Source organism: Vanessa atalanta, chromosome 1, assembly GCF_905147765.1.
Source record: "Vanessa atalanta chromosome 1, ilVanAtal1.2, whole genome shotgun sequence".
Taxonomy (NCBI): Eukaryota; Metazoa; Arthropoda; class Insecta; order Lepidoptera; family Nymphalidae; genus Vanessa; species Vanessa atalanta.
Window position 1 is genome coordinate 9545523 of NC_061871.1, and position 12454 is coordinate 9557976.

General features: G+C 30.3%; 1 protein-coding gene across 3 annotated transcripts in view; it reads right to left on the reverse strand.

Annotated features, from left to right (window-relative positions):
- LOC125065724 (guanine nucleotide exchange factor DBS-like) overlaps nucleotides 1-12454 on the reverse strand; it is a 77013-nt gene that overhangs the window by 27389 nt on the left and 37170 nt on the right. The gene's annotated exons all lie outside the window — the stretch shown is intronic.

A 12454-nucleotide genomic window follows, 5' to 3' on the forward strand; every position in this document is an offset into this window, starting at 1 on the left:
CGTACGAGGTGAATGTAGAAAAAATGTTCCCGTTAGAAGTTTGTGAGCAGATGATGGATAGGATCGCGAGCGTGGCGGCAGGACCGCCGCGCTACGGCTCATCGAACAGACTGCGAGTTCGAGACTCGAGTGGTCGCGGCTCGCGCTGTACAGGGCGCGCATACAATCCCCTGGCGCTCACCTACGTGCTCGAGTAGGAAGTCCTCGACAACACTTATTTCAAAATGTTTTTAAAACACATTTTTGTACACTAAAATGAAAAATAGCACAAACAGAAAACATTCGCTATTCCGTTTAGAGCAAAATCTATCATTGAAATGCTAGATTTATTTTTATAAAGAATGGATGAACGATGTAGACTTTATTAAATTAATTAATTAAATCACATTTTAAAATGTTAAAGTGTTACTATATCTACTCAGATTTTAATTCTTACTAACAACAACATTCACAGTTGAGCACAGCGCTAAGAAATATGAAATATTTTATTTGTTTTAATAAACGAGCCGGTAACGTATATATCTTCCTTGCAAAAATATTATGTTCTTTAGTGCAGATACTATGTTGCATAGTAAATGGCATTCATTCAATACGTGTTGATAAATATCCGTAACAATACACACATTCTTTTCTTACTACGAATCTCCCGTGGATATTAAATTGTTATACTTAGGTACGTGTTGATGCGATCGTTAAGTAAATTCACTACACGAAATTAATTTAAGTTTCAATGATTAATAAGTTCATACCGATTGTAAACAGGTTCATTGACGGATTTGTTTGTTTGTCAACTGATATTGAAGAAATGACTTAAATTTTGGTGTTTACATACAAAATATAAATATAATAATAATATTGTTTTAGGGATTTATTGTCTAATATAAAAAAAAAAAAAAATAACAATGCGACGAAGTAAAATATATTTTGCAAACCTGGTCGACCTAGCTGCCACAACCTATTTAAATATTTTTTCAATATGGATTATTCTGTGGTTAATCTGAAATTGGTAAAAAAGGACGTACATCGCAACTACTAAAATCATTACCCACAGATAATACGCGATAAACAACAATTGTATACGTTCTTTTTTAAATTTTTCGTTTAGATTCGTGGTTATAATAATTTTAATTGGAAAATATGATAGGTCCGTTTGCAAACGGGTATTTTATGTACATATTTTTAAAGACCACAAAAGATTTACATACACGTAGTAACGTAATATTATAAAATGTAATACCTACCAACTAAAAACATTTAAAATAGAAATTTGATATCAGTAGAAAGCGAATCTTAAATAAATGCTTTAATTATTCACAGGCGAATATTTTAACTGATTTAGTTTTCACGATCTGTTACGAATGTAACAAGAAATTGTGTATTCGTTTGTTGCATACAAACTGCATACGAATAAAGAGCTGTATTTCTTCCGCGATTTGCAATGAAACAGTGCAAGATTATTTTATTTTCCTAATGCGTCACTCGTACGTCCCTGATTTTACCTTCAAATGATTATCGCTTTTTTAATTGCTCCAATATCTGATAGTCTTTTATACACTTTAATTCAACTATATAATTAATTCTATCATTTTGTGTTTTTTTTTTAAATGCTTCCAAGTTGTCAAGTGCCTAAATATGATTAGATCATTGACCTATGTTATCGTAGGAATAACGAATGTAGGTTAATTGAACATTATATTTACAAGCACGTAAACATAAGATTATACGTATTAATCAAGTCGAAATAATCAAAGCAAAGTTTAAGCGTTCAAACTTCAAACGGGCACAACACTTTCATTTCTAAAATAAAAACAGAGAAATCTCGCTTGAGTAGGACAATTCCGTGATTCGAAGTTAACTATTCAATATAATTTACCACAAAGCTCGTGATTTAAGTCTTTGTTCAAATAGTTTTTAGGTCGTTGACTGCACGTGATATGGTTTTCGGTAGGCGTATTTTGTGTACAAAGAATTTAGTCCTTTTAGAGTATATACCTAACATTTAAATTGTTTTTCAATGCTATACGTATAAATTATGTTGTACATGTGACGTGAAGGCATATAGGGGTATATTTTATCAGGATTTATAGAAAAATAATTTTCTAAATATAGATCTGTTAGATCAGAAACCCTTATTTGGTACCAGTTCTACTTGCGCATATAAATATTAAAACATAGATTTAACGTCACGGTTAATTAATGACGTAAATATTAGTGACGTAATCAAATTAAAATTTATAATACGTTTTATATAATTTGTTACGTAAACATATAAAAAATATGCATAATTTTTTTTAAAACGAAAACTTTAAAACCGTAAGTTATGATCATATGAGACCTACTTTAACTATTGATTGATTTAAAATTACTAAGATGAGAGGCAATTTGATAATGGCAGGGCAAACAGCTATTAAATATACAAAGCAAATTCAGGCCACTGGTACATTGACTGACATATTATGCTTTGTATGAGTCTTAATAAGTTGTGATGATTCGGCAAAATTGAAAGTTATTTTATTATGAATCAAAAGCAGATTCACTATTCATATTAATTTGACGTCAATGAACTTGAAACAGAACTGATCACACTACAAATTACTATAAATAGTAGTGTTGCCATTAATAATTATTATATTTAATTATTAATAATGGTTAAATCCCAAACATAAACAATGCCTCGTAATCACTCACATAACGTTAAATATTTTATCGATTTCGCAAATAGTCAATTTCGTAATACTTGCGGCGACTAGAAAATTTAATACATTGTGTAAAACTATGCTGGTTTTGTATTGAACAAAACAAGGTTTAGAACAAGATCTGTTTGTATTCGGGTTTCAATTAATGTACTAGAAAGGGAACGCATCACAGTATTTGAAGCCATATATATATATATATATATATATATATATGGTTATATATATATTAATGCAAATATATTAAACCGAATATTTTCTTTGTTTTTATTGAGGAATAAAGCCATTAAAATTACTCAAAAATATAAAATACAGGACAAAAAACTAACATCCGTTAATTAAATATGTAATTAATCCGAATGCAAACAATGTGTTATCATAATTAAAATTCCAAAGTCGTATATAAACAACTCGAAGTGAAATAAAATTAAGCAAAAGCGCAATGCAGTGGTGAGTTCGAGCGCAAGCAATCACTTCCTATTTTTATTTACGTTTGTATATTCCTAACGAGCTTTGAATTTATGCCTTAACTATGAAGCTATATATTTTAAAATCGACACTTTATTTTTACAAGATTTTATTTTATTTCACCTCTCTCTTGGGTGGGTCAAATCTTGTAACTCAAACAAGTTCCCACTTTTGGTGCTGCTGATAAATACAATCTAATATAATAAATTAAATTCGTTTCAGTAAATTAAATAACAGTTTCCTTTTAAAAATGCTTTTTCTTAATTTTTTTTTATTAAAAATATATAGTCAGTTGCAGCCGTTGTTTAAATTAATTTATAGCTTACATTTTAATTTAAATAATCCAAGGTTCGAGGACCTGTCTTTTCGGTAGATCAGCCAGGGTCAACAGCGCTTTCTGCATAAGGTTTGAGTATGTGGGCGAACGACATTATAGACACGCATGTTCATACTCAGATATATGACAAGTTTGGTCATTACGTGTTTCTAAATAGGTAAAACGACGATCAATAAACCTGATCGAGTTTAAGAATTAATGTGAAAATCCGCTCCTTTCGAAAGTAATATGACGAATAAATATAATTCCGATCGGTGGTATTAAGCACCTTGTGGAATTTGAGTGCTTAGAGTACGACACTAACGAGTATAGTCGTCAATTTCAAAAGCCCAGTAGTATATATATTATTCTTCTTAGCGGGATCTTTGGTCAGACGACGATTCGACGTTAACTCGAATCAAATAAAATTGTACTTAATCCAAGTAGGCTCTAGCAAGTAAGTTTGGATCATCGTTTTCCGTTTATTTGTAAATGAAATAAAAAGAGAGTTCTACTCAAACTTTGAATACTAATACTGGTAGCACCAAAAAAACTTTTTTATCAGTTACAATAATAAATAATTATATTTCTATGGTCTACATAAATTGAAGTTTTACATGCAGAAGGATAAATTCTAAACATTTCTTTTCATTAAACAAAATTTGTTATTGTTAACCAACTTCTTATCAGTGACAATGCATTACTTACGTCGTCAAAACTGATGTCAACTTTTAAAATTAGAAAAGGTAAAAAAATACATATATCAATTTTATACCTGTGGATTGATCAATGGAAGTAACTCAGCAACGCCTAGAAATATATTATTAATTATTATTTTATTTATAATAATATATTTTATTTTATCATGATTCCTTTTGATATCTGAATAGGTATCGCTAAATTATAATTCTACCACCAAATATTTTTTATCCATCTGTTGCTGTTTTACGGTTAGAAAGGTGAAAATTAGAGGCACATAAGGACATATCATCTTCGTTCTAATGGTTTGCGGAGCATTGACCGTGTATAAAAATATGCATTACACTTTTAACAATGCCTCTGTACTATGTGACAATTAATGATCAGATGCATCAGTTGTACGCGTACCTTTTTCGACCAAAAATGTATGAGCAGAATTATTTAAAAAAATTGTAGGGACCGGATCAGGGGCTTGAAGCCGGGACCACAGTATCTATAGCCTTAAAAGCTAGCCACTAGACCAACGAAGCAGTCGAACTACATTTTTGATAAATAGATGCATATATGAATTGAATTGCTTAAAAAATTGCTAAAAGCGGTATTATGAGTTCGTAATTTTATATCGTTGAGTACCGTAATAAACACGCGACGTCGGCTTGCGTGTACTCAATTACATATTATAAATCCCGTTAATAAATCGGACGAAAGTATAAAACGAGATCAAAACCCAACAAATATAATACGATCCAGTTTGATAATTGTTACTTTCGTTCAACCTCGGCGAATCCAGGAACTTCAAACTAACCTTCTAAAATAAGCTGATGTATTTAAGATGCTTCGATAAGAATATAAAATAATAATACGTACATATGAAATTTAATATTATTGTATTTTATTTCATAACTTTTCGTAATTACCTAAACAGTAAATGTTAAATGTTGTATATGCGATTAAAGAAAATTATTTAAGTTTATATTTGTGTTGAACTGTTATTTGATACTAAGTTTTGGAGAATATTGTTTCTATAATCTGAATGACTTTAATATTATAATGCGAAAGTATATGTCTCTTACGCGACTAAATTACAAAACCGAATTTGATGAAATTTTTATGAATCAACCTTGAACTCCAAGAAAGGACATCGACTTTCTTACCTATAATTTAAGATCATAACACGCGGGCGAAAACTAGTACAAAATAAACAAATACACATCCTACATTGATCTCTATCACCGCCGAGTTACAACTAAATGCTTCCATTGTTTCCGTGTGATGGATGAATCAGGTATCAATCAGAATATATTTTCAACTAACTAATTATTTTTTTTGAGTTCCGTTTTTAATAACATTGAATCCAACTATTAATTACAAATAGCAGATCATGTTATAAAGAGATACGTAAATTTTGTTTTATTTTTTATTTTCCAGATTTACGCTTTATTAAATCATAACATAACATAAGCAGCCCGTAAATGTCCCACTGCTGGGATAAAGGCCTCCTCTCCCTTTGAGGAGAAGGTTTGGAGCATATTCCACCACGCTGCTCCAATGCGGGTTGGCGGAATACACATGTGGCTGAATTTCGTTGAAATTAGACACATGCAGGTTTCCTCACGATGTTTTCCTTCACCGCCGAGCACGAGATGAATTATAAACACAAATTAAGCACATGAAATTTCAGTGGTGCCTGCCTGGGTTTGAACCCGAAATCATCGGTTAAGATGCACGCGTTCTAACCACTGGGCCATCTCGGCTCATATTTATTTATTAAATCAGATTTATTTAAACTTTTATTTTATGTCAGTTTTTACCTTGTCAGCGGACATGCCCTATATTTAGCTTTAAATGTATAGCACATTTTTAATATACAACATATTATATACAGTCGACGAGATAATTGTAGGTGGGCGCTTTTGAAGCGAACGCTGTCGAGATTGGAACAGATGCACGATCTTTATATAAATAACATAGGTGTTTTGTTAATTCATACTAACAATCCTCCAATTACATTAACCCATAGATAATTAACCTTTCGTATAAATTTAAATAGCTTTTAGTCAAACCACAACAAACACTGCTATATCTATTTTGTTATTAAGATATTTGTTTGCTATAAATGTTATCTGATGATATATTTATTAGCACAGTAAGTCCAACCGAAACTGTTTCTATTACTATAATATATATTTGTTTATAGCATATATTTAAAACAATATTACGGGTTAATTTTTGTGTACTAAATTCGGGCAAGCTAATAGTAATATGATATGTATACTGGCAACATATATTTAGCCTTTTTTAAATTAGAAAAGTTGCATACAACAGCTATGAGAACTTTTTCATGACGATAGATGAGTCCTAAGACGGTAACATTTCTCATGAATCGGTACAGAAAATATGTGAGACAGGACGCATAGCTATTGTTATTTGTGCTGCACCTGGAATGGAGAATCACGCGGTTCTGCGTTTATAACAATAGTACGTCAACATTCATACTTCTAGGCTTGAGTTATTTGTGAGAACAGTTTTATGTTCTTGGAATAAATACGAATAAAAGTGCTCTATGAATAAAATAACCGTCAGTTATAATTGGAATGTGATACTCTGTTTATATTGAGTGATATTAATCAAAGTCGTATTAAATAGTATTTACGTTTTTTATCAAAAGTCATCGAAATGAAAAACAAAGAAAAACTTTTTGTATTTTAATTTCTGCGACACGACAAGGTTGTCTCTCTAGATCAACGTATCCAAAACATCCATACACCTAACGATTTCTAGTAAACCTATTATGTTAAAGTTTAAACATATATATTTGCTAATATTTTTCGTTTAATATTATACTTGATTTAAACACATTTTCCACGATATACTTAGGTATGATATAATACATTTTACGGACTGCAAAGATGGAAGATAACAGTCCTCTCAAGGTGAACACACCTTGAGAATGGAATGTTGTAATCTTAAAGGCTAGACTATTCAGAATGAGGCGAAGAAAAATCGTATCGCATATTAAGTATATAGATTACACACAAAAAAAACGTAAATTGATTTCATGGTGAAAACAAATTAAAAATACCCATTTAGTAGTACTAGTTTCCGAGATTTAAATTCAGATACTATACAAATTATATTTATTAGAATATCTCTACGACTTTTTAAATAAAATAAGTAAATAATTCGGGATAACGTTATCGGACACTCGGTAAATCCACCGCGAATGCCGGATATGAACTTCAGAAGTCTGAGAATTTCATCCTTAAGTAAAGATACATCCTCTTTTTTATTACGTTTACAAATTTACTATCTGTAAATCTTTGAGGTGCATGATCAGATTAAAATCCGTACCGTTCGTTTAATAACATCTTAGAAAATAATGTCGTAATTAGGTGATATCACAATCATTAATAGACAGTCTTAATCTATCAGCGTGGTGAAGTGTCATCATATATATTTTATAGAAACGTCTGTTAAGATAAAAATACTTCATATCACTTAAATATTTTTACCTATTTTATGTTGTCACTTCTTGTTTGTGTTATTTAATAAATGTAAATATTTAACGCCCTAAGCCGAGAGCCGATCTCACAGGAAGCACCTTTAGAACGTGCGTATTTTCAATTCTTAAGTGGACTCCAATCACCTAGCTTGAGTCTCTGTATACGCACCCCTACCGGTGACGCTGTCCCTCGACATCGTAGTGTCAACAATATATGATTATGTATTATTTATATTATTTAGAAATCTAAATAGAGTCAACAGATCAATAAAAAAGATGGTCAGTTATATACTGACATGCCAATTGCGTTATAATTTTAAAGATTACAAATAGTTAATGCTTTGTATAATTGACTAGTGGCCTGGAAACACAAAAAACAACGGGTGCAATTTAAAAAAAAAAAATATAACATATAAATATAATTTAAACTCTATAACGTTCCGGAATAATGTACCATTCCATTTAATATGGATCATTGGTTCCGTAGATTAACCTTACATACAAACAAACAATTTTTACCTCTTTTTAATATAATTATACCTAAGTCAAACTAAAATGTGTCAGATTCTCGTATCGTTAATGCACAAAATGACTATGCTTTTTTCAGTTATATTTGTATTAACCGATATTACATTATATATATTACTTTGATCGTGAACATAAATTATATGCATTCTCATAATAATAAAACAGCGATGAAATGAAAAATACCTACGATATATTATACTGAACCTGTTTTGTAGATCTAGAATAATAAAACAAAATCAATACCATAGACAAGTATTGAAAGCTATCGAAGTTCCAGTCACCGAGTTGCCTTGGAGTACGCATTCCGTTGAGCAGGAAACAATGATTAACCGATTATGATAAAATAATATTAATTTAACTATACACATATTACCGAATAGTGTACATTAGACTAGTGACATTTCGGAATTTTGATGTCTCTAAGGCCGCTCTGCATAAAGGAGTTCTGAAACTGATATCCTTCTTAACAAATGCTATACAACGCTGACGTATACAAATAGAAATTACCACGATACGATAGTCTATCCTACCTCATAATGTAAATGCAAAAGTAAGTTTATTTGTTACGCTTTCATATCTCACTTACACAACTGATCACCATGAAATTGCATACACTTGGCCAGTAATACAGAAAAGATCATAGAGCACCTAACACCTGACCTCCTCCCTTGACACGCGGGGAAAGTCGCTGACGGAAGCTAGGTAATGATAATTTTATTAGCATCTGCGTTAGTTGCTCTTGTAATAAAAACTATCAGGTTGCTAGACTTGTGTGCAGTTTTTAATGTCTACCGTGAGAACTACTTGTTAAGGTCATTTAAATTTTTTTTATTGGTTATTAATAAAGTGATTGACTATATTAAAAAAATAAACTTGACAAACCGTTTTTTTAACGTTCTATGTTTTTGTAATGTAGCTAAAAACTAAATAGACATATTGAGAAATTATCCATAACTATAACATATTTTCATAATAAAATGAAATACATTTAATTAAAAATATACATTAATTTATGATTATGAAGTACTTACATATATAAATATTTTATAGCCGAAATGTAATCAGTATATTTGCAAAAAAATATACGACATCTATAGTCATTTTGTACGACATAGATACCTGAAATACGACTTCTAATTAAGATAGAAATTCATCTCATATATGTAGCTTTTTATGATTTTAACCATTTAACTTATTATATACTAGTTTGGCTCGCGGCTTTACACGCGCCACATTTATAAAACTTTACCTATAGCGCACAAACCGTCATGTCCCATTTTTCCCACACAAGGGGTATTAAAAGACAAAAAATATATATATAAATTATCTATGTCTTTCCCGAGGACTCAAGCTACCACCATAGCAAATTTCATCTAAATCGGTTAAACGTTCTAAGCGTGAAGAGGTAACAGACGGAATTACTTTCGCATTTATAATATTAAGTTTGGATAGGTATAATTAAACAACGAGCAGTTTCCGACGTTATTTATCTGACGTATTAAAACTCCACGAATAACTTCCGAGTATTTTATTTAACTATATTTTGAAATCAATGGCTTGCATATATACTGCTTTCAAATTTTAAGTTTTTTCATATTCTTCCATTATTTTTTTAAATACGTACACAGACGAATAAGAATGACATAGTATTTACTTATGCATATCATGAAATTATTTTAGATTTAAGATGTATTTTTTAATCACGTAAGAAGATTATCTAATTACGGTCATATAATAATGATGTTATATAGAATTATACTAACTGTAAATAAATTAAAATAATATTTAATTAATTTTAATCAATAATAAAGTCAGTCTGGATATCGGCGACACCGGTAGGGGCGAGGGTCACGACCTCTTGAAATGAATTCGAGCTCGAAGCCCAGCGGCGTCATTCAATTGTCATTGATTACGACTCACAGAATCACTCAAACGTTATAATAGATGCAGCTGCTGGATATTACATAATGTACTTTACGTCCGCTTTATGATTTTTAGCATTGATTGTTAATTTATTTTAATCTACAGTTATGTGGTTTTGCGGAAGAAAATCTTTTAGATCGGTCGATAATTATAAAAATATACACAATAATTTTAAAGTCAAGCCATAAATATTATCAGCTCGTTACTTTCTTAAAAGGTTATATTATGGAAACACAACCTACCTACAAATTAAATTGCTAATACGTCAGTTCGACGTACGGTTTTGATTATGACGTCCGATCATGTATCGTCACGGATATTGCACCAATGGTCTATAATATTATGGTTTACACAATGTCTTGTAACCACTTTCACTTACCACGCCATAAAACTGTCGTCTATATTATGCATACCTTATACCAATATTTGTTTAACCGCGTACCCTCTAATATGTAGCAACTGTTATACTATGTAAATGTTAAATTTTATATAACATTATATTTAAAATTAAGACTTGTTTTATTATTGCATTAACGTCTCAACTAATATTCTAAATGCGGAACTTAGTTTGGTTATTTCTTTGTTACGCATTCATATCTTATACACTCAATCGATCATCTTGAAAATCATGAAGAACATAGCCTACCTACAATACGTATTAACACGCGTAGAGACATAACCCCCACCTCCTTCAAACACGAACGAAGCCGGAGGCGAAAACTAGTTTGTAATATTGTTCGATTAAAATATTTTAGCGACAAGTTTATTTAATTGTCAATTTCTTCCATTATATAAATTTTATTTTCGAATGAGTTACTTTTAGAACTAGTTTGTACTATTAAAGTTAGTTTCAAATGGTAGGTTTTTGTCGGTTGTTTAAAGATCAATCTCATAGATTACAAGTAACAAATTACGTAAGCGTCGTATTGCCATCACAAAACATGAAAAAAACTTGAGTATACCGAGGTAAGCTACTTGGATTCTAAACGAGTTTAGTTAGATATTTTTTTTTAGAAATTTCTGTGATTAAACTTATCTTGCCTATAAGAGGAAATGTTTTAAAGGAACCATTAGTTTGAAATAAATCAGAGATTACTTCCTATCACATAGCTAACGACTTTCCTACATTGGTACAAAAAATATACCGAAGCTGTATCTTGATATTTTCAAGAGTATCAGATATATTTAAAATTCACCTCACAAAGCAAGGGTTAGCCCTAACCGATGGTTAGAAAGCATCTAAACAATGAAGTCATGATCACGTTACATATATTAATACAATAATGGCATGAAAGTTTGATAGTTACTAAGAAAGTTTGTCCAAATTTCTCTACATGCCTTATAAAAGGTACATTGTAATAAGTGATTTGAATAATATTATAATATATATAATTGGAAAAAATAACAAATTTTAACAACAAACAACATTTGGTAGATCAAAAAAGTTAATTGTAATTTGATCATGCAAAAGTCTCGTAACTAGTTTAATGACGTAATTAAAACGTCGAATAAAAGGCAAATATTGCTGTAACAATGCACAATTCAACAGGTTTAAAAAAAGTAAGGCTACCCAGTAGATTATAATAAAATCAAATTATTATTTATTCAAGTAGGCTCATAAAAATATGTATGCTCCATAATAATCAGTGAAATAAAAAATCATACGACTGAGTAAGTTAAGATTTTTTTTTTTAAGAAATATGTTTAAACTTTATTTTCAAAAAAGGCATTTTATTTTCATTATAAAAAAATATATTATTCTCGACTTGACATTTACATCATTTCATCAAACCCGATATCGACTTTAAATTGAAATACCACAGCTATTTATCGATGATTGGTATTTACATATATTTTAATAATATAAATTTAATGGAAAAACTAGATGAAGCTACAATACCTAAACTAAAACCATAACGTAACAAATAATTCTCCGTTTATTTTCTTTTTGGTTTTACGCAAATTAACGCGTTTGAAATATTTGTTAGCGCATTAATTGTAACTTTCAAGACAAGTGCGTGACACAAAAATGTATATACTATGTGTTGTTTTTAAAGACTTTGCATATGATCAGCGGTAATAATATTCAAAATGCATAATATATATCATTAGCCTTCCAGTAATGATACCTTGTACGACCTCCACGCATGCTTTCTCGCACTTTCTACGTAACAACTACTGGTTTTTGCATATTTTTGCACAGCAATCTGGACATGTAGTACAGTTCCTTATACGTAACGAGTTGTAATTTTAATAATATTCACATTCGAATAGTTCTTTTTACGATTAAAAATTAAAAAATAATAATTTATACTTATTTAAAAA